Genomic DNA, 23104 nt, shown 5'->3' with positions numbered 1-23104 from the left:
GTTTTCTCACCGGACATTCCCTGTTTACAATAAAAAGTCACTTTTGCATGCAGTTTATTCTGTGCTTGTGTGTCCTACACGCTATTGATTAACAGAGACTGAGTAAGGGACCGTCTCAGATTGTCGCAGAAGTTCAAGAAACGAAATTTCTTCGTTTAGATCAAAACCCCCTCCCCCCTCCCCCTAAACGAAACTTCAAAAGTGCGAAATGTTCATGTCTGCCTGAGAGTACAATGTTGCATTTTGCTATAGCTACTAAAGACGTATATCCCTTGCCACATTACAATTAAAGTAATCGATCAGATCTGAGTACTAACAGGGCATTTTACCGCATAAAAATTTCATTTTATTTTATTTTCCCTTTTTGCATCTCTTGTGCTATTCTTTGTCTTTGTGAACACGCAATTTGTACTTGGTAGGGGCGGTAAGTAAGCGAGAAACTTTGACAAGGGGGCCCAGGCATGTTCAATCATATTCAAAACGACTATGACCAGGTGCATAACAAGTGAGAATAAAGACATCTAATGGTTAGAGCAGACGCTTATAAATAGCACATTTAAAAGAAAAATGATACTTTTTGTCTTTGTATAATTTGATGAATAAAATGTTTAGGATAAAATGTTCCTATCGGTAAATTGTGTTTGGGGCACAAACGAGATGGAAACAGTGACAAATTTGTTGGCACGAGTGTGCAGTTTTTCTTTAATTTAAAATAAACACACGAAAACTTGTGATCACAAAATAAAAGTGCGAAAGTGAAGTTCACTAATTGAATGGAGGTCAAACCCCCTCCCCCCTAAACGAATAAATTTCGCTTTTTGAACTTCTGCGACAATCTGAGACGGTCCCTAAGCGCTTGTGTGCCACGGGCGCGGTGAACACTGAAATTTGATCGTTCGACAAGTTACGTTTGCTGTGTGAGCGATCGCAAGCAGAGTTCAAGCCCTCCAACGTTCCTCTTACGTCATCCTTGATAAACAAGTGGACAATAGTTTAGCCAATCAAAATGGAGGGTGTGGCGGCGTTGACCAATGAAAAGTGAAATCTGATTCGATGCCTCATTACAGTGTGTCAATGTTATATAACTCCGCAAGGTCGCCCTGAAGCTTTGACAGACAAGTAGTACGCACGACTATCGTCGACTCTCTCGATAAATGATGCAAATAAAAGATAGAACATATGTAATAATGACAGAACCCCATGGCCTGTGAGTGCAAGCACGCCGTACTATCGGTATTTGCACTCGTGCTGCGGTGAATTCGGCTGTCCTTTCACTCGCCACTGCCGCCGAATACACGTACACCGCAGCACGAGTGCAAATACCGCTAGTACGGCGTGCTTGCACTCACAGGCCATGGGGTTCTGTCATAGTGTGTGACTTATTCCTTATTCATAACACGAACTTTTTGACTTATACCTTATTCGAAATCTCAAGTTTTTTACTTATTCCCTATTCGAAATCTGAAGTTTGTGACTTATCCCTTATTCCTTATTTCTTATTCGAAGTTTGTTACTTATTCCTTTTTCCTTATCCTTATTCGAAGCTTGTTACTTATTCCTTATTGCTTATTCCTTATTCGAACGTGAAGTTTGTTACTTATTCCTTACTACTTATTCCTTATTCAAAATGTGGAAGTTTGTTAGTTATTCCTTATTACTTATTCCTTATTCAAAGCTATCGAAATCTGAAGTGTTTTACTTATTCCTTATTCGAAATCTGAAGTGTTTGACTAATTCCTTATTCATAGCCTGAACTTTTTGACTTATTCCTTAATCGAAATCTGAAGTTTTTTACTTATTCCCTATTCGAAATCTGAAGTGTTTGACTTATTCCTTATTCGAAGTCTGAAGTGTGTGACTTATTCCTTATTCCTGAATGACCACCCAGCGGGACTCATATGTGCATGCGCTTGCATGCGTTTTGGCGATGATGAGCGAAGGTCCACAACGGCGTGTGCATTGAAACCCGATGCCGCTACTTTGAACTGTCGGCGACTGATTCTATGGTATGGGCATTTTTAACGTGATATCACAGTGAGCGGCAAAGGTCCCAAGCGGTTTCCAATACTTATGAACTGATCGACATGGATGAAACGACAGCCCCTACGATTGTGATCGGTACCGGACAACAATAGAAAAACGCTCCAGATATCTCGCAAAATTTATACATCAACACTTCTGGCACAGATGGTCGACCGAATACCTACCTGCTTGCTTGCACTTCGCGAACGTCACAATCTTCGGATTTTGAATAAGTAAAAACCTAACACACTTCAGATTTCGAATAAGGAATAAGTCACACACTTCAGATTTCGAATAAGGAATAAGTCACAAACTTCAGATTTCGATAGCTTTGCGCCTAGAGCTCTGTTCAGAGATTAGGCGCATTGCAAATGTACTTTATTATAATTATTATTATTAATAAGGAATAAGTAATAAGAAAGCTTTGAATAAGGAATAAGTAATAAGGAATAAGTCACAAACTTCACGTTCGAATAAGGAATAAGGAAAACGTTCGAATAAGGAATAAGGAAAAAGGAATAAGTAACAAACTTCGAATAAGGAATAAGTCACAAACTTCAGATTTCGAATAGGGAATAAGTAAAAAACTTGAGATTTCGAATAAGGAATAAGTCAAAAAGTTCCGGTTATGAATAAGGAATAAGTCACACACTTCAGATTTCGAATAAGGAATAAGTCACAAACTTCAGATTTCGAATAAGGAATAAGTAAAAATTTTGAGATTTCGAATAAGGAATAAGTCAAAAAGTTCAGGTTGTGAATAAGGAATAAGTCACACACTTCAGATTTCGAATAGAGAATAAGTAAAACACTTAAGATTTCGAATAAGGAATACGTAAAAAACTTCAGATTTTGATCGCTTTGAATAAGGAATAAGTTCTAAGGAACAAGTCATCGTTGATGACACAGCCTCCACTTGTTAATGGGTACTTTGATTACAGGTCCTCAGAGAGGATAGAGTCCTCTTCATTAGGTCTGTGATAAAAATACTTTTGAATAAATTCGCCTGATACATGTCTGAGTTATGGTTCAGGATATGAAAAAATCGTAACAAAATGGCCACAAGGCGGCCATATTGTATCGTCACAAAACAAATCATGTGCATAGCTATGACATAGTTAATGTCCTTGTACCAACTTTGATATAATTGGTTGAGATATGCCTGAGTTATGGCTTTGTACATGAAAAAATCATAATGAAATGGCCGCACAGCAGCCATATTTGATAGTATCACAAAACAAATTAACGTGCATATGTTTGACATTGGTCAATCTCCTTGTACCAACTTTGAATAAATTCGCTTGATACATGTCTGAGTTTGGTTCCGGATATGAAAAAATCGTAACAAAATTGCCGCACGGCGGCAATATTGGATCGTATCACAAAACAAATTGATGTGCATAGCTACGTCATTGGTCAATGTCCTTGTACCAACTTTGAATAAAATCGGTTGAGATATGCCTGAGTTATGGCTCTGTACATGAAAAAATAGTAACAAAATGGCCACACAGTAGCCATATTGGATCATGTCACAAAACAAATTACCTTGCATATGTTTGACATTGGTCAACGTCCTTGTACCAAGTTTGAATAAAATCGGTTGAGATATGCCTGAGTTATGGCTCTGTTCATGGAAAAATTGAAACAAAATGGCCTTAAGGCAGCCATATTGGATTGTATTACAGAACAAATTGACGTGCATATCTACTTCATTGGTCACTGTCCTTGTACCAACTTTGAATAAAATCGGTTGAAACATGCCTGAGTAATGGCTCTGTACATGAAAAAATCGTAATAAAATCGCCGCACGGCAGCCATATTGGATTGTATCACAAAAAAAAATCGACGTGCATCTGTATGACATATGAAGTAATCCTTGTACAAAGTTTGAATGAAATCGCTCCAGGCATCTCTGAGATATCTGCGTGAACGGACGCACGCACGGACATGACCAAACCTATAAGTCCACCCGGACGGTGTCCGTGGGGACTGATAACTAACATACTTCACATTAGGAATAAGGAATAAGGAATTAGTAACAAACTTCACGTTCGAATGAGGAATAAGGAAAAAGGAATAAGTAACAAACTTCGAATAAGGAACAAGGACAAAGGAATAAGTAACGAATAAGGAATAAGGAAAAGGAATAAGTAACAAACTTCACATTCGAATAAGGAATAAGGAAAAAGGAATAAGTAACAAACTTCACGTTCGAATAAGGAATAAGGAAAAAGGAATAAGTAACAAACTTCACGTTCGAATAAGGAATAAGGAAAAAGGAATAAGTAACAAATTTCACGTTCGAATAAGGAATAAGGAAAAAGGAATAAGTAACAAACTTCACGGACCCGCCTTTTAAATGGTCCATCGGTATCTTCTGAAAGACAGAAGAGTCTGTCGTTATTTTCTGGAAGCTCTATGAAATTCAAAGTTTTTTCTGATTTTGTTATGACAGTCTTCTACTAAATCTTCCTAATAAACCACAAGAATTCGTGAACTGCAATGTAACCACTTGATTGCTGAGTTAGTCCATGTTCTTTATTCGCCCATGACAAACTTGATCCACTCGTCGCAAACGATGCATCTTCTTGCCGACGTGCGCCTGGTCAGACCGCCAAACTTTCTGTTGTGTTACAAAATGATCGCCTTTTAATAATAATAATAATAAGTTTATTGCTTTTCAAGGCCACCAGCCCAAATGCAAGGGTCTTACAAAATATCTTGTAAAAAGTTACTTAATCACACAGGCACAATGTATACATTTTATATATATATATATATATATATATATATATATATATATATATAATTGATGTAACTATGTAGATAGATAAGTAAATAATTGAATAAACCATGAAATTGTAAAAAAGGGCTTAATAACACTATGTCACAGTGCTTATTATGGAATTTCTCAATTCTGCTGCTTTATAAATGAATTTACCAATGTTTATAAGTACATCTGAATTTGTTGACCTTAGTAACCTCTGAAATTTATCAAAATTTGGTTCAATATATATGTCACTTAATAAATTCTCATTTCTGAGGATATTATAAATTGGACATATCAATAAAAAATGGTATTCGTCTACAACAACCCCAGTATCGCATAATTGACAAACTCTTAGATGTAAGGGAATACTCTGATACCGACCTTCCTGTACTGCAAGGAGAGTCGAACATCTAAAACGTGCCAGTGAGTGAGCGAATTTACTGTTACATCTTAAAGTTCAATATTTCTCTGGACCAAGTAAAGTTTTGTATGTATTGTAGATGCGTAGTTTTTTGGTTTACTTCTTACACTGGATGACCATATTTGTTTGCATATATCGGTTACCCTGGAAATAAAAGATGATAAAAATACATTCTTGTCTCCAACTTCCTGTGATAACCATACAAATCCAAACCCATAAGAAAATAAAATGTTTTTGATTGACGTAGCCCAATTGTATCTACCTAGTTGGTCTAAATTACATAACATAACATATGCATGCCGGGGAAGTCTGTCATCTGGCATCTCAGTCAGTTTCAGCCAATAGCCAATGCAACGTCTTAGTGTAGAAACAAAGGCGGGCAGACGACCGCATTCTCCTACAACTGCTTCATTGGTAGCGTTACCAGAAACTGCTAATAGTCGGCGACACCATTTTCTGTGAACTTTTTCAAGTATATCATAGTATTGGTAGCCCCATATTTCCGCTCCATAGCATAGAATGGGCAAAATCATACAATCAAATATTTTAAAATGGGTTTTATATGAGACATACCCTAGTTTGTTTCGAGCACTTAGTAATTTATAAGAGGCTTTGCTTGCTTGACTTGCAAAAGTAGAAACAAATTTTGTCCGAATGTTTCGGCACGATAAAACTAAACCTAAATATTTATAATAAGACATTACTTCAATTGTAGAGTTGTTAAAAAACCATACCTTATTGCGGGCTCTTCGGCCGCCTTTTCGAAAAATTACAATTTTTGGGGTTTTTTGCAGATTAACAGCCCTCAGCAACTTATTACAAAACTCAGAAACAACGTTGATAAGTATCTGTAAGTTTCCTACAGAGTCTGCAAAAATAGCTATGTCGTCGGCATACAAAAGGATAAAAAGATCATACATGTCTTGAGTAAACTGAATGCCTGTACGGCCACAATTGAAAATTTTAAATTGAAAATTGCCACGTCTGAAGCATAGATACTTTTGTATCATGGCATGCAGTACAAAAATATTATCAATGGTGCTGTGGCCTTTGCGGAACCCAGCCTGGCAATCTGACAAAACATTAGTTTCTTCGGACCATTTGGATAAACGCGCGATTTAAAATTGACGTAAAAATCTTACCCAACGAGTTCAAAAGTGAAATTCCCCTATAGTTGTCGGTTTCATTCCTACAACCACTTTAAAAAATTGAAAATAACCAGTATCAAGGATTAAGTTGAACAGTTCTACGAGCACTGGTAATATCACACGAGCTGAGATTTATAAAATTCGTTTGGAATCTTGTCAGAGCCAGGAGATTTTCCGTTTTTTAAACTCGCCAGGCTAACAAGAACCTCTTCCTCTGTAATTGCAAAGTTTAATAGAGTATTGTTACCAGTCTCTGAGTTGGCAGGCATTTCTGTAAAATTACTAAGGGCACTGATTTCATCTCCTACTGAGTTAAAGATATCACTGTCATTGCTACCATTAAAGGGCCATTATTTGTAACTTTTGACCATTTTTTGCCTTGGAAAATTCCATGTTGGAGGCTCACATTTGTTGCAAAATGTTGTTTTACGAAGAAACAAACATGATTAGTGATGTTATAGCCACATAAAACTGCTAATTTTTGTTCAAACGTGTTGCCCTTCCGAGCTCGTTTGTTGACGTCTGGCATGTACAAGTTCACGCTGATTGTGGGATCAAAACAACATTGCGTCGTGGATTGCCAGACATCTGGCTACGCAACGAGCTCGGACAATGGACTACGACGTAAGTACCGGGCATAAGTAATGAATATTTATTTTGAAATTGCTGTAAATGGCTCGCACAGGTGCAGAAGAATGCCTACGTTGCAATCCGCGTGTCAACAGAGTTTGTATTTCTGTCCGGACAAAAATTGAAATTTTCGTGTGACATGTTATTTAGTTGTAGGGCACGTAATGTCTCCGAATAATATGCGATTCGCTCTTATTTGACAGGCTTTTCAACATGAGCCAGTGATCATTTCAATCAAAACTAACGGAAAAATCGCCAGAAGATACAGCTAATGGAACTTTAAATGATTCGTTAAAGCCCCAGTATTTGTAACTGTTAACCTTTTTTATGTTCGAAATTACATATTATTCTCTTAAATCCATCGTGAAATATTGTTCAGTAAAGAAATAAGCCAAATTTGTGCTCCTGTAGTGACATACAAACGCTAAATATTGCCCGATCGAGTTGGATTGCCGCGCGGGTTTGTTGACAATTTGTAGGACTGTGCACGTGATCGAGAACGCCGATACTGATGACATCATCGAGCCCGCAACATTCCTGGGGCCTTGCTATGCCACGCCACACTGCCCGGGTAATCGCCCATGGTCGCCGGCTGAATGACCTGCGAATGGTTTATTTTGTTCTTCTCCGTTCAAATACGTACTGCTACTGTGTTCAGAGGATACAGAACTTTGGCAGAGGAGGGTAACATTCTATTCTGGTACCGTGTGCGTTATATACGGATTATTGGTCAAAGTGCAGTCGGCAGTGCACCGATGCGCACCCTGCAGTTGGTCACTCAGAACTCCGGGTACCGATGTAAAATCAAGACGACACTATATACACTTGGCTCACTTCTGTAGGCAAATAGCTATCAAAATTGAGTAACTTGAAGTAATAAATTTCAGCTGATTGTCGCTTTAGCGGCAAGGTGATTGCGAAATCGAAGCAACATAGTTTGGCAATGTATGGTAGGCTGTCGAATGCAGTGAACGCTATGGCCTTTGGCAGCAAGTAAGGGAACCGTCAGTATTTACGACCTGGGGGTCATTCAAAAATTGAAAGTTATAAGGGGGTGCTCAAAATGTTTTTTCTTTGTCTTACTCTGTCCTCAATGACATAATGATTAGTTGATTATATATATTTTACCCTGATACATATTAAATAAAAAGAAAATAAATACTCTAACAGTACAAATAAATATCAACTAGATGAAGCAAGGCAAAAAACTACAAGTAGGTGCTACTACTAGCAATACTTATTATGAAAGAGAAGATAGTGACGATGAGAATGATATCGTTGTTCATGTACGCAATGGCACCAGCGACATTAAACAGAGGACAACAGTGGTGATGATGATGTCACACAGTAGTTTTCTGCAGTCGTTACCAGGGTTGGAAGGAGAGGCTGGGTCATGGAGAAATGTTCTCGACAGATATCACTATAAGTGCACAGGATCTAGGACAAAACTGAACTGTTGTGAATTCATCCTTTATATTATCATAGAAAGTATATTTTATTTGACTTGAGTTCGACAACCATTTGGACATTTAACCATACCATAATGACATGCTACCCATCCAAATTTAACAATACTATATGGTCGGAGACTGCTTATTAGGTGAGCTTTTATATCTACATATTATTACATGGGCTCAGGTAAGCCAAACTTTCTGTTAGAGAGAGGGGTTACTCAAAGTCATCATGGTTGACTGGGGTGCGACTCAAAATTTCGGAGTTTCTAATGTAATTCCTCCGACCCCAAGATCGTAAATAATGACGGCTCCCTAAACAGCTGTGAACGCCTGAGTCAGAACGATCAGGACCAGTATACGCACTGCTGTATCTCAGCGAAAATTTAGAAAAAAACAATGGAGCTACTGCTAAGAAATTTACAGACTCTTGGCTCTTGATGCATCAGTTACTGAGCTTTTATACTGGTAAAAAGGCATTCTGAATACAGCGGTAAATTCCCTCCAAAACGACAAAGGATTACACGCGGGCATTCCGCAATGGACGCTGTCAATTTTACCTTGCTGCAGGCCCCACACCAATCTCGGCCCGGCCCCGCTGCACTTGTACAGTCTACTACCTCCATGTAGTACAGCCTTACAGGTCTAGTAGCTGGGCAAACACACAAAAAACAACGTCGCAGTGTAAATTCCGTAGGTCGGAACCGTTGATCATAAATTTTTAGAACCAGTGATGTTTAAAAGTTTTGTATTGATCACTTCATTTAGGTTTATGTGAATGACTTTCTCATCGAGCTGCGTCTATAATTGTCCCGGGCATTGTCCATGCAAATTTGGGGCCTGCCTTAGCTCCCTCCGATCGTCTGTAGATTACAGCCTGAGCAAATTGTACAGTTGTGAAATTCAGATATGTATTATGAATTTTATACAAAAATATAAACAACAGAATCAAACCAAGAGGTTAGTTTGCTGTCGGGCCGGGTGCGCAGGGGACTACTTTGCAGTGAGGCCGGGATCTCTCTTGTGTTCGAACTTCCATTGCATCGCAGTAGCCGATACTTGTTGTACTACTGTAGTCCTTGTGAGGAATAGATACCCGTTACGTTCGATATTATTTTGAAATACTTTTAAATTTAATAAGTAAGACTTTTGTACTGCATTCAAGATATAATTTTTCCTTTCTGAACGTTTTCAATTACGCCGTACGGCAACGAGATATGCGAAGTTGATAGACTGTGTTGCCTGCAGCGTAGCCTGGCCGTACACAAAATTCGTTTGAGTAGACGGAGCAGAATCAGTCCCGTCATTTATTTTCAACGAAATTTTCATTATACTCCATGATGGAAGAAACGACTAGTTCAATGATTACAATGGTGAAGTGTTGAATTTTTATTCATATATGTTTTTTCTCTTCAATTCATTCAGCAAACTTGATCTCCGTACCATCGGTCACAACGTGCAGTGCCTTGCATGAAGCTTACAATCGACTGCCTCAGTCGTTAGTTTAGCTGTTCAAGACGTTTGTTGCACGGCTCACTATAGTCGGAACAATCTGTAAACACTTACATATTTATATCTTTCCGGTATTTCACCCAACTTTCGCGCGTTTTTAGCTGAGTCTCCAGTTTCGATGGACCAGACCTTTTCGAAGAGCGTGTGGTTTCTACGGACGCCACGGTAAAACTTGCGTAGATGTGGTTGAGCATGCGCGGTGGTGTGATTACGTTTCGTTTCGTGTGTCAACAAAGCTGACTTCTGGTCGGACAAGAAGTCATTTTTCACTCCTTTTACTGTTAATCGTGAGGCGGGCTGGGCATGCAAACCATGCTATTCAGTATTAATTATGGTCTACTTTCACATACTGAGGATGTCATTTTAATCAAAAATATGAAAACAATTGTTAAAAGTTACAAATACTGGGGCTTTAAACAAAGTAGAAAAGTGTTGATACCAAGTTTGTATATCGATTTCGTTGTCTGTATTACCAAGCTTATAAATAACTCTTTTCAAAATCGACCAGAAATCTTTCGAACCGTCAGAAGTTGCCTCATTCAATTGCTGTCTAATACTACGTCTATACTCTTCCTTACTGTATTTACACTTTTGTTTGAACTTTTTTTTCTCGTCAAGGTAATCTTGTAACGAATCCTTTGACCCCGACTTTCTAAACTGCTTGAGTTTCTCATACATGTCTCTCTTTACTTGTTTGCAAGAAGTGCCAAACCAAGGGGGCTGTGAAACCTTACGGCTAGTTGAGCTAACTCTGCGACAGTCGATACCTGCCGTCTGAAGGTCCTCGTTAATTTTGGGAATAATTTGCTCGGGGTTTGGAAAGGCGTCCTTTGCTTCTTCTAACCGTGTGTCATAACGTAGGGGAAAGAAGCGGGATCTGACGACGAGTGCTCATGTATAACTGGAGCTTATTTATTGAATACGGAACCATAACTACGCCTAAGGGCGCAGTCAACGATACATGAATCTGCCGGTGTGTCATTCGGACCAAGTTAGTGTGTCCTCTGTTGAGTCTTGGTCACTCCACAGAGGAGTGACCATGATCCAAGTTCTCCTTCGTTAGTTCCTGAGTGAATGTCCTGTCTCGATCACTCCACAAGAGAGTGACCGTGGTTATCGGTCCTTCAGTTCTCCTTAGTTTAGGTCAAAGTTCTAGTTTCTGAGTGAATGTCCTGTCTCGGTCACTCCACAAGAGAGTGACCGTGGTTATCGGTCCTTCTGTTCTCCGTTCGGTCAGAATTCTAGTTTCTGAGTGAATGTCCTGTCTCGGTCACTCCACAAGAGAGTGACCGCGTGGTTGTCGGTCCTTGAGTTCTCCTTTCGGTCCTCCAGTTCTCCTTTTTCCTCTGAGTTAGTGTGTCTATTTATACAGTATCTTGGCTATGTCGGATGCCGACGCCATAAAGAATATAATAAGACAATACTTTGATTTACCGACATTAGAAAAGATTACAACAGTAGAAATTATCACATGCTCGTGCGTGGCTTGCTACAATTCTTTTGTTCAAACCCACGCCATGAATAAATTAAAATGATAACACGGCTCAATATTACGATTGGTTGAAACACAATAGAACATGGGGGTAGTACGCAGAATACCTCCATGAGAAAAATAAGTTACTGGATAATTCTTTCAAATGTCTAAATGAGCGATATTATGTTGTCGATACTGTGCTGGTATTTTGTGGCGCCAGCATTGTTAGAGTCCAAACAAAGAAACGTCAGCTTGATCACTCGCGTCAGAGAACGCTAATGTATTGTGAGCGTGAAATTTTACTATTCTGTACGCCAATTTGGAAGATTATGACATGGGCCAGTTTCGAAATAGAAAATGACCTCATTTTCAAAATAATACGTCCGTTCCCTCTGAGTTGAGAATATGACAAAGTACATTTCTTAAAGCCGCACTTTTCAATCCCAGGTTCTCGCATTAGTGGAGTTCTCCTCCCAGTCAAACGCTTGGCCAGTACGATGTTTGATTTGTATAACATTGATTACACAAACTGATCTCAACCTTTTGTCACATTTTGCTAATCCTGCAAACATAGTTTATGCAAGCTTTTGATTGACGGTCGATTCAAATCGCAAACAGTTGATTCCCCACCACAAAGACTTGAATTTCCTAAAAAAAAGTCTTCCAGTCGCGTTAGACTTTGAATATAACCACAGAGTTCGATCGGCAGCAACTTCGCGCTGACCGCTTGGCAGTCTGTCTATGTTTGTGCGGCTGGGGAAAACTAAAAAGTTGCATTTTCTGGAGCGTGTGCCTGCGTGTTGCCTGTTTGGTGTCCACTTACACAATGAACGCCATCATAACTTGACGTCCTTTTAAAGGGAGGCTCCGCCTTTAAAAAAAAAGTCTGAAACACGTGTGATTTATAATCATGAAATGCATGATCGCTATTAACCTTAAAAATAATCCTCGCGTCTTTGGCGGGTAATAATTGGGCTCGTCTGGCCCCGAAGAATAATAGTAAAGAGCGTGTAGGCATTCGGATGGCGGACTTAGTGCGTCTTCTTGTGACCATCTCTTGGTTTGCCGTCAGCATAATAATAAATAAAGCCTGTTCGTAAATCTTACTCACAAGAAAAACACGCTGGCTTAGCGTAAAACGGAAATAGAGACCAAGCATTGGTGTTCCAAAAATCTTTGCAAAAAATGGCTTTCAAATAGATCCTCATTCGTACGGAAACACGTGATTTTAAGTGCATGAAATGATATTTTGTTGGACTAAACACTGTTCAAAGTTTGAGAGAAGCAAAAAAATGAACGTTTTCAGATTTGGGCATTCAGCGAACAAATTAAAACAATTGACTTTCATACAAAGGGAAATTTCCATAACTAAATGCATGAGTTGACAGTGAGAGGCAACGTAAAAAAATACACAACGGTAACTAAAAAATTAAAGAAAAAAATATACAATACAACATAATGTAGATAAAATTCCTATTGCGATATCATACTGAATCGTGAAACAAAGAATTTTGCTTCTGAGGGTGTGACATCAGCCGGCCGTTACCCCGCACACTACGAGATCTCACGCAAGAAAATCACAGCAAATGTCAATGTATCACTCAACAGCTGATAAAAACACTTAAGAAACGTCACAGTTATAACAAATGCAAGTAAAAATGTTTTTGTAAGGTACGTTCTTTAAAAAATGACAGTAAAGTAAAATGTTTTTGTATTTATTGTTCGTTCATTTCGAGTCCTTGTTTCTTTAGTCAGTTATTTTATTCTCATGGTTATTTGTTCTTAGCGCACAAAGAAAATATCTTTACGTTTTTGTCCGTAAGGTAATCTTTTACTTCTTTTGGTAGCTTGAGTTCAGTTTCTTTTTCTTGCGCTTGTATAGTTCGTTTCAATTGGTCGTGTGTCCTGTCAAAACTAGTTGGTTTGTAGAGTTACTGAGGCTGCTTAATTTCCTTTCAGTAATTCTATTCAGCGATCTCGTCGTTTGAAAATTTTCTCACAGTAATTACATACAAACGCAAGTTTCGAATGACAATTTAATTGAAAAATTGAAAGCCAAGAATCGTACTCAAAAATTTCCTTCTTTCCCAACCCGCTTGAATTGCGTTATAATATTTAAGTATTCCCTCCCGCGTGTGTAGTAGGCTCGAAGATTTGCTATGTGTTACTTTGTCGTAGATATGCGATTAACGAGCCCTTTTAAAAAATAAAAAAATAAATCAGAGAGCATATTCTAGTCTTCACATTAATCGAAAATACAATCATATATAAACTTACTGATCGCGTCATAGAATTACTGCATTGACGTTCATGGTTGATTATGGATGGCCCGTTTCCTCGTCACTGGAAGAGTGGATTCCTCGTCTTCAAGATGTTTTTCATCGGGGAATTGCTCGATGTGCGGATCGTAGATGATTTACTCACACGGGGAACTCGCTCCTCGGCAAAGTGTTCGGCGCTTGGCAATGGTGACTTTCGTGCTTCGGGGAATTAATCGTAGAGCTTCTCACTTGCGACGAGAGGTGACTGACGACCCAAAGTCAGTCTTCACACCGGGTTTGGTATCTCCACCATGTCATAACGTAGGGGAAAGAAGCGGGATCTGACGACGAGTGCTCATGTATAACTGGAGCTTATTTATTGAATACGGAACCATAACTACGCCTAAGGGCGCAGTCAACGATACATGAATCTGCCGGTGTGTCATTCGGACCAAGTTAGTGTGTCCTCTGTTGAGTCTTGGTCACTCCACAGAGGAGTGACCATGATCCAAGTTCTCCTTCGTTAGTTCCTGAGTGAATGTCCTGTCTCGATCACTCCACAAGAGAGTGACCGTGGTTATCGGTCCTTTAGTTCTCCTTAGTTTAGGTCAAAGTTCTAGTTTCTGAGTGAATGTCCTGTCTCGGTCACTCCACAAGAGAGTGACCGTGGTTATCGGTCCTTCTGTTCTCCGTTCGGTCAGAATTCTAGTTTCTGAGTGAATGTCCTGTCTCGGTCACTCCACAAGAGAGTGACCGCGTGGTTGTCGGTCCTTGAGTTCTCCTTTCGGTCCTCCAGTTCTCCTTTTTCCTCTGAGTTAGTGTGTCTATTTATACAGTATCTTGGCTATGTCGGATGCCGACGCCATAAAGAATATAATAAGACAATACTTTGATTTACCGACATTAGAAAAGATTACAACAGTAGAAATTATCACATGCCCGTGCGTGGCTTGCTACAATTCTTTTGTTTCAAACCCACGCCATGAATAAATTAAAATGATAACAACGGCTCAATATTACGATTGGTTGAAACACAATAGAACATGGGGGTAGTACGCAGAATACCTCCATGAGAAAAATAAGTTACTGGATAATTCTTTCAAATGTCTAAATGAGCGATATTATGTTGTCGATACTGTGCTGGTATTTTGTGGCGCCAGCATTGTTAGAGTCCAAACAAAGAAACGTCAGCTTGATCACTCGCGTCAGAGAACGCTAATGTATTGTGAGCGTGAAATTTTACTATTCTGTACGCCAATTTGGAAGATTATGACACGTGCTTGAAAACTTGAAGAAACCAAATTTTGTCGAAGGGAAACGGAGTCTTGTTCTGACCAGTGATAACGGGTGTTATTAGAGGTTGGAATGGTTTGTCTCTGACGGTTCTTAGGCGTGTTGGAAGCTGATCGCCTTTTACGGATTGCGTATAACAGGATTGCGGCGTCAAATTCTTCTTTCTCATACCCTACCATATATAGTGGATCAATATATTTGGTGAAATTTTAAATCCAAATTTCTTGCACATATATGCACTTGTTACCAACTTATTCAAATCAACTTCATTCATATCGATTATCAAATATCCATATATCGACAGATATTGCTGATTTTACATTTGAAAAACATTGTTCATAGTTTTTCATAGACTGCCAAGTACAGTGGATCAACATTTTCGATGACATCAAAAATCAAAGTTTTGGTAAACACATGCACTTTTATTCTCACTTCAAGCAAAAGCAAGGGAATACTTGAAATCCTAATCATAATACATCAGAGCCTTGTTAAAAATTTCCCTCTAAAATAAGCTATGTTTGTACATTTGTATGTTTTTTGATATTCATGTTATTTATGTAAATGTACTTTGCTTGAAGTTGGATGTAAAAAAGTGTATGTATGTATTAGATGTCTGTATAAGAAATTTGACTTTGGGATTTCACCAAAATCTTTGATTCACTATACATGGTAGTCTATGAGTAAACTATGAATATTTTCCTCATATAAAACTAGCAATATCTGTGCATTTATAAACATTCCGTAATTGATATGTATGTATTTGATTTTTATAGGGTGGTTACAAGTACATATGTGTACAAGAATTTCACTGAAAATGTTGATTCAGTACACATGGTAGTGTATGAGACAACTATGAATAATATTTTTCCAATATAAAACTAGCAATATCTGTACATTTATAGACATTTCATAATTGATATAAATGTACTTAATTACTTCATTTTGGAATTTCGCCGAAAATGTTAATTCACTTTACATGATAGTCCATGAGAAAACCATGAATAGTTTTTTTTACATAACAAAACCAGCAAATTCCGGCTTTAAAATTGTTTGACAATTGATACAAATTTGCCTGATTAGAATAGGAATGTTTCAAAGTGCAGATATGAACAAAGAACATTGACATTGGAATTTCACAGAAATAAATTAACTCACTTCTCATTGTAGTCTAGGGGTAAACTACTAAACATTCCCCCTACAACAAAACTTTGTATTTCTATTTATATCTCTTGTGTTGTTAAATGTTGACTTTTAGGCTGTATTAAGTGTCTTAACAAACAATAATAGTGAACTCTATACAATTATAACTCAAACTACATGAAAGTTAATATTACAGCTATTCTCCCTTTTTAATTTTGAATAGTCAATTGTACTTAAAGTAGTTGATAGTTGTTAAAGGTCATCTCTTTTCTATCGACTTGAAACCTTACCTTATATTAAAGTGATTGTTTGGGATTTGGCCGAGTGGTTTTGTCTATGGCTTCTCCGCTAGGTGACTGGGTACCGTACGTTGTGAGTTCGAACCCTGTTGAAATCACCATTTTGTAAAGGTTAGAAAGTATTCTTCGTTATTTAGAATCTGTTTTTATCCTATACCAGTTATTTTTGTGAACTTTTTCCATATTAATTAGACACTGCATCGTTTTTAGTCCGCCTTAACGGAGCCTTCATTAATTATATGGGGTGGACCGAGGGGATTTTGGGGAGGGTCACCTTTTAGAAAACTGCCATAGGGGAAGGTCGCTTTTTAATAACCTGTCTGGAGGAGGGGTCACTTTTAACAGAAGGTGATTTTACGGCAAAACCCTTGAATATCCATTTGATATTTCCTGAAGAGGAAATAACCGCGACGAAATACATTGATTCTTTTAAATACATGCACATTATCGACAAGCTTCACAAGCAAAGAAGATGCAGTAGTATCCTACATTAAACACCTTGCACAGTTAAAACTGATGAAAGACTCGAGACAAAAACATATTGGAGAAATGGCAAACTGCATATTAATTATCAAATGTCTAAACTGAACAGATATTGTTAGTTATATGTTTTATATTGGTAAAAAAATTGATCCTAGTTCACTCATAGACTACCATGTATAGTGAATTCAACATTTCAGTGAAATTCCATAATCCAAATTCTTGCACACCTAGTCTAAGCAAGTACATTGATATCAATAATTAAGCGCACACAAGTACACAGATATACCGAATTTTGTACTGGAAAAATTATTCATAGTTTCCTCATAGGCTACCATTTATAGTGAATCAACATTTCGGTGAAATTCCATAATCCAATGTCTTGCTAGCGCATTTAACATTTCGGTGAAATTCCATAATCCAATGTCTTGCTAGCGCATTCATTTGTAACCACTGTAGTCTAATCAAGTACATCAAGCATACATAAATACACAGATTTACCTATTTTTGTATTTGAAAAAAATATTCATAGTTTCCTCATAGACCACCGTGTATAGTAAATCAACATTTTCAATGAAATCCAAAATCCAATTTCTTGTACACATATGCACATTTTACTTTACTTGTCAAGCAAAGTACTTTAACATATATTATCAAACATATATAAATGTACAGGTATAGCTTGTTGTGAGGGGGAATATTGTCAATAGTCTACCTGATAGGTAAAGGTTCCTCGTGATGCCAAAGGTTTACCTGTAACCCTAACCCACTCTGTCCAGAAGAAAATAAGACGACCGATGACATTATAACGTGACCATTTTGCGTGACCCAAGGGCCGATAGCAGAAGTGCAAAGAGTCGTACAGTACAAAACCCATTCGTATTGTGCTTACTTCTGACACGCTACTATTGCATTCTAGGACTCCCTGTCGTATTTTGGTCTTGATTACCTTTCCGATTTCTGTCCATTGCTTTTTGCGGTAGTGAGTACTATTATGTTTTTATGTTTTTGCATGTTTATTGATGCCTACAATGCATTTCTCCAACTACTATATAAAGGACACCGCTCAACAGCTTGTGGTGTGGTACATGGCGGACAGCCCCTGTAGATATGTGACCCAGAAACAAAGGGGACTCACACTCACAAGGGCTGTCTGCCGTGTACCCCGGTCGAGTATCTAACTATAATACACGCCACTGCGTAGCATCCATACTTTACAGGAATGACGGTTCTATATTAGTCCATTCTATATAGTCCAAAATGAAACATATTGTCAGGAGAGACGGGGGACAAAGAATTTTCTAATCGGTCAACTACATTTATGGCACCACGAGCATTTTCGAACTTTCGCTCACTATATTAAAGCTTCCGAGTCTGCGATGCATCACACTGGATTTATTACAAACCAATAATTCACAGTGATGGAACCGATATATGATCCCATTGCACGATAGCGTAGGCCAAATTTAATTTTACAAAATATTCCTAAGAGGACGGACTTTGCTTTGAATCAAGGACTTTGTAATCAAGCAGTTGTTGAAATCCCACTCCGCGATAATATAGTTCATGGTCGGCCATTTTGAAAACGAAGATAAAAACGCAATGAAAACAATTAGATGTTGTAAAGAAACGAAGTGTCACTTTGTGATTGGGGAAAATCAAGTATGGCAGTTTTAATTGTTGTCAACAGGACAAGAAGGTAGTATGTTGATGTACTTTTACCACTGTCATAATGACCTAAATGTTGTGTATTTCAGTTACGGTTGTTTGACATGGAGCGAAATAATACCTAATTAATACTTACATTTGACCCACAGGCACACAAGCACTCATCTCCGTATAACACAACTATAGATGCAGATGTATATACCACTACTTTCACACCTACCTTCTTGACTACGTATATGCAAGTTACATACTTAAAGTCAGACAGGCAGCGGGACAGAGACATAGAGACAAGCACATCCATCCATTCATTCATCCATACATCCATCCATCCGTCCATCAATTCATCCACCAATCCATCCATCTATCCATCAATCAAAAAACCTATACACATGAATAATAATGCCCTGTTAAACAAACGCTCTGACTTCGTTTTGAAAATGTCGCCCCAAACAAATAACAAGGGGGGATTTCAAAATTACAGCAAGATTCTACCGCCACTCCCCCTCCAGAGGTGTTTGTGAATGCAGCTTTATCAAGATTGGTCGGGATTAATTGTGAAATTTTGTCATCTTAAAAGGGGTCATCAATTTTTTAGTGCAATGGATAGGGGTTCACTTTTTATGACTGATACACACTGAAGACTTTGCAGGCCTTAACCCAGGCCATAATAACTAAACGCCCCCTTAGTGTCGCCGCCTTATTTCAAATTGCACATTTTGTCGTCTGTAAGGTTTTTAACAGTGAAGTTCACCTACTTGCACAGGAACGGTAAGACGCACCTTCGATAGCAGCCAAGGTGAAGTTTTTCTCCGTACAGTTTCGAGCACATTCAGTCGGTGTCAAAGACCGTAATTTTTCATATTGTTAAGGTGATACCGAAGGATTCAAATTGCTAAGCAACGGTTGCTAAGGGCAATTTCTAAAATCAATCAAAATGCAAAGTTTTCATTGTTTTCTTTGCATAGCCTAATAAAGATGTAGAGAACCATACAATTCCAAAGACGCAGGTTTGTCAGACGATTGGTCAGTGACGCCAGAAATGTACAAATTTTCCCAGCTCTATTTTAAAACGTTTCAGCTCCTTTAAATTTGCACAAAATTTTCCAAAATTTCAGAATGAGATACCTGTTTAGAGCCCCTACACACGCGATTGTGCACCACCTTTGTCGAAGGTCGATTCCCTCCAAGGTTGTGCTGCCGTTCATGCTGAAGCTTAGACAAAGCTTTGATTCAAAAAAATCCAAGTCAAAGGTTGTATTGCAATCTTGTACAAAGGTTAATCCCCAAAGTTTGAATGAGGTTATTTTCGAAGGTTAAATACAACTTCAGCCTTAGAACCTTCGTCGAATGTTCACAATGAACCTTTCGACAACCTTAGTTTTCCGAAAGGTTAGACAAAGGTTACTTTCACAAGGTGAAATACAGCTTCAGCCTTAGAACGTTAGTCAAATGTTTACAATGAACCTTTCGACAACTATAGTTTTCTGAAAGGTTGGACCAAGGTTACCTTCAGAAGGTTAAATAAAGCTTCGCACCGGGAACATTTGTTGAAGATTTGATTTGAACCTTCAGATAGTTGTTTCTAATTAGGTATGTCGCGTGAAGGTTGTTTCCGAAGGTTATATGTTGGGTCAACTTCACTCCCTGATCGTAGGGGTTTTTTTGCGTTATACCTTATGTCGCCCCGAAAACAGACAAACCGCAGCTGAGTGGTCATGCTGTGCTGTTGGCATAAAATCATGATCGTAACTTAGATCGCACGATGCTCATTATAATATGTTAATGAGGGAAAGTAATTCAAACCCAGTGTCAGTTACAGTGGGTCCCACTGACGGCACAGGTCCAGTAGGCAGAATTTGTGATGATTTTGTCCTATTATTATCATAAAAAATAATTATGAATATTAATAAATTATTAATATCAATGTTACAGAATATTAATACTTTTTTACACACAATGTCGTCTAGTTTGTGTAGATGCCATCTGGAAACTCCATTGTTTTGATAATTATGATTATGAATAAATTATGATTATGATTAATAAAGTCATATTTTACACATTGTAATGTGCTTATGTGAACAACCCTCTGGAAACCCTCATAAAATTTCACAATCTATGCCAAAATATACAAGTGACACCATTGCCCAGGTTTAGTCTACGGCGAGAGTTACCATTGCCCAGGTTCAGTCTACGGCGAGAGTTACTACACAGTGTATATAATGAGAAGGTAGCCAGCTCCACTCGACAGTAAACTGACATACCTATGAATTACCTCCGTTTTCTTCACTTCTGCATGTTGATTCTCAAAATTTCTCCCGTGTTGGCAAGTCCATAAATCAGCCATCAAATCTACCTAGTTTTGGCCACTTAGACGGAAAATTTGTGAAGTTTGGGGCTGCGAGAAGGTATATATCGCCTATGAAATGATGCTGCTCAGCGGAATCGACAGCATCCGGGATCTTTTAGGGCCGTTTGCGAAATTTGAATGTAGCCGCCAAGCAGGGCCGAGGGCGGAGCCATGATTTAACGTTATTAGATATGCTGACATAATTGATCGTACGGCCAATGAACGCTCGTGACCTTTGATTAGACCTCTCATCAGTTGACCCGAATGTACATGTGTCTGATCAACATCAAAACGTGGAATGAGTTTCATTTCTCTAGTGGGACGATGTGTTTTTCGAACTTTATAGCAGTTGTAAGGTTGCTCCAAAGCAGCTTACTGGGTATGCGATCAATGGAGGTGGTAGCTTCAGCGAAACGGGGACAGCATCAACTGAACAAACACCGCAGCAGGCAGCTCAATATAGATTGCTGCGATCGTGTTTGCCAGCATTTTAATATATACACCTTATCCATATTATTTGATGACACCGTCATCACGTACGTCCATTACAAACGTCCAGATGAAATTCCGACGACAGTGAGCACACCGTCATCAACTGTGACCGACTCCTCTGCCCCTCTTCCGCCAAACACATCAGCGACTAATCCGTAGCAATTAAATGTTTCCACTAGCTGTGATATTTGACCGTGGCGGTGACCTTCGATTTGAACGCGTTCGCCGCTGCGATATCACAGCTAGGTTTCCACGGTATCCACCTATTCCCGAAGAACCTCCGCCATGTGCACACCGTACCCACAAATACCTTGAATAGCAAGGAACACGACAAACACTTCTAGGCTTACAAACGTGCTGACATTTTCTTGCCCGTTCTCGTTTCAAAATTTTAGTGTTTTTTCCATAGACCCTGCTGCATCCGTGTGTAGCGTCAATTGTTTTTCCCGAAGACAGAAAGTCCTCGCTTCAGTTTCTGAGTGTGATAAAAGTGCAGAGCTTCGGTTAGGATTTCCAAATCTGCGTAAGGCTGTCCGCAAATTGTTTTTCTATTTGCGTAAAATGTACCAAAAATGCGTACAACATGACTACATGTAAGTACCTATATATAACCGCTGTCTACGCGATATCGAAAACCGGTTCAAAAGTCAATGAATAAAGTGTTCAATAAACAACATCAGTGACAATGTTTTTTCTTTGATATTAGTTTCACAATTTGTTCTGTTCTATTTTCTGCCGACGATTTTAATTTCTTACTAGGCCTAATTATTTAGACTACAACTTCCCACTATTGCCTTCGCTCCTTGACCAATCATCGCTGCTCTGAAGTCAAATTCACTTAGTCTCGGGCCTTCCATGGTTATCACCATCAGATCATTTAGGGACTGGTCTTGTCTTCAGCCTGGGGGGGGGGCGGTGGATTCATGGGGGGGGGTCACCCTGTTTTTGACTTTGGTGATAGGGGGGGTCACCATGTTTTTGAAATGCCCATAGGGGGGTCAGTGTGTTTTTGAATTTGAAAAAGGCTCATCATTGCCTATAAAATGCTAGTGTCAGCCACAAATTTCATCATTGAGTTGTATTTTTCGGTGCGCCCTTCGGGCGCGTAACTTTAATAATCAGTCATATTTTTCAGCACGCCCAACTTTAACATATCAAGCATACATACATCAGAGATATATGTATGTTCAATATTTTTCAGCGTGCTCTTCAAGGTCATTACTTTAATATATCAGACATTTTCAGCATGCCCTTCAGGTGCATAACTTTAATATACAAGGCATATATATCAGAGATATCAGGATGTTTCATATTTTTCGGCGCACCCTTCGGGCGCAATACTTTAATAAATCAGAGATGTCTTGATGTTTGCTTAGTGAAAGTGTACCATTATCAAATCTGCATTTCATATGAAAAGGATGACAAATTCCTGATACTTTTCTGTTCTCTCTATGAGAATTCAGTATGAGAAAGCAACATGCACAAATATTTCACAATATATATTTGATACAGTGACTTATTTTAGGGATAGAAAAATGACAAGATATCTTTCCTTCTCATTGATGCAATTATTTTCCTTTGTGACACAGTTTTCTGTAGAAAGATGCTTTTTATGAACAAAATAACAGTTAAAAAAGGCAGTTTTTGTCATTATTAGCTGTGCTTTTATGGTTTCAATGTTACAAGAGAAGGTCCT

General features: G+C 38.5%; 1 long non-coding RNA gene across 1 annotated transcript; it reads right to left on the bottom strand.

Annotated features, from left to right (window-relative positions):
* Positions 1-1268: 1268 nt before the first annotated feature.
* LOC139151536 (uncharacterized) lies at positions 1269-14958 on the bottom strand. The gene is made up of 3 exons (XR_011556447.1): positions 13706-14958; positions 5174-5357; positions 1269-4645 (listed from the first exon to the last, which is right to left on the bottom strand). It is a non-coding gene; the product is annotated as an uncharacterized lncRNA (long non-coding RNA).
* Positions 14959-23104: the final 8146 nt, after the last annotated feature.

The sequence above is a fragment of the Ptychodera flava genome, chromosome 15 (assembly GCF_041260155.1).
Source record: "Ptychodera flava strain L36383 chromosome 15, AS_Pfla_20210202, whole genome shotgun sequence".
NCBI classification, from domain to species: domain Eukaryota; kingdom Metazoa; phylum Hemichordata; class Enteropneusta; family Ptychoderidae; genus Ptychodera; species Ptychodera flava.
Note: the sequence above shows the minus strand (reverse complement) of the source record. Positions and strands in the feature narration are given on the sequence as shown.